At 25.0% G+C, this 1,581-nt stretch overlaps 1 long non-coding RNA gene across 1 annotated transcript; it reads left to right on the top strand.

Annotated features, from left to right (window-relative positions):
* The first annotated feature begins 741 nt into the window (after positions 1–741).
* On the top strand, positions 742–1,580 carry LOC126909906 (uncharacterized). Its single transcript, XR_007705138.1, has 5 exons — positions 742–866; positions 1,034–1,060; positions 1,134–1,160; positions 1,392–1,418; positions 1,495–1,580. It is a non-coding gene; the product is annotated as an uncharacterized LOC126909906 (long non-coding RNA).
* The last annotated feature ends 1 nt before the right edge of the window (position 1,581 follows it).

Genomic DNA, 1,581 nt, shown 5'->3' with positions numbered 1-1,581 from the left:
AATTTGAAAAATTTTTATTATAACAATAACACTCAATTCACCAAACAAAGTAAAATTATGACCGTACAACATAACAAAATAATTGGAAATTAAATTTGCGATATATTCCGAGCAATACTAATACTAATACTATAACCAATTACCGTATTTTTCCATGATTTTGACATTCCGGCCGTGTACCGTACAAAGAGTCAAATTACTGTATGACCCGGACCGGAACCCTATGGTTGACAACGCTGTGGTGGACATTTATGTTAAAATTTACAATCAAAAAGGTGCACGAGTAGGAACAATTCATAACACAAATTCACGATGAATACCTACGACACATAAATTTACAAACAATAATAACTCAGATGACATACAACGGTAACACTGGTTGACTAGGTAAGATGCTGGCTGGGGCAGCCAAATGTATTTAATGTCCACATGATTTTTTAATTACTGTCTTATCTTAGTTAGTGTTTTACCGGCATATTAATAAGTACCGTTAGTAATAAAAAAAGAATAACATATTATTCGTTATTGCTACAATGGTAGCGTTTTAATTATGAATATTGGGTATTCGTTATCAAAATAATACATAATAATCTTAGTGAAGGATTTAAAATTGAGTTTATGGAACATAAACGATTACTCTGTTTAAACGTTATAAAATTTATTTGTAGTATAATAATAATTATTAAGAGTAATATTTTAGGTTTAACTTTTTAGGTTATCATTGCTATTTCAAAGACAGTACAAGATTTTACATTGTTCTATATAAAATATTATATTTATATTATAATAGTTATTGTTTCAAGTTATTAATAAAATATTGTATTTCATAGGAATATCCATTATGCCATTTGAAGTAAATAACGATTGTAAGTAAATTAGCACATATTTATATTCTATAACATGTTTATATTAGTTAAATATCTTTAGGCAGGTTTATCATGAGATATTCATTAAAAATTACGTTTATACATTTAAAAGTTTGAACATATAAGTTCGGACATATAAAATTATATATATAATGTATTTTTTTTAGTAAATATCTTTGCCGAAAATATAAGAAGTAAATAATAATTTCATTTATATATCCACTGGATATTACTAAAAATTATTATATTAACTCTTTTGTTATTTAGTTATCGATAGGACTTCACCTTATAATGGTAAGAAGAGGAAATGGAATTAGTATACATAGAATTTTTTATTTAGATCTTAATGTGGCTTTGAGTTATAGGCTAATTTTTCTTAGAAATTTATTTGTTTAAAAAATGTTTAATTTGACGACCAATTTTCTCATAGTGGAACAATAATTCTTAATTGGATTTTCATACTATGCATACCAAAGGAAAGTTTATTGTCTAAAAAAAATTAACATAAAATGTATTTATTTTTAGCTACTGACACCAGAGAAGTTACAAGAAGTAAATAATAATTTAATTGATTTATATGCACTTAATTATATTAAAAGTATATTATTTTAACTTATTTGTTATTTAGTTATGAACGCGATTGCAAATAATATTGGTAAGAGGGGAAAATGGAATTAACATACATAGAATTTGTTATTTAAATCTCAATATGACT

Source organism: Daktulosphaira vitifoliae, unplaced genomic scaffold, assembly GCF_025091365.1.
Source record: "Daktulosphaira vitifoliae isolate Bord-2020 unplaced genomic scaffold, ASM2509136v1 Scaffold_1982, whole genome shotgun sequence".
NCBI lineage: Eukaryota > Metazoa > Arthropoda > Insecta > Hemiptera > Phylloxeridae > Daktulosphaira > Daktulosphaira vitifoliae.
This window is presented reverse-complemented; position numbering and strand designations above follow the sequence as displayed.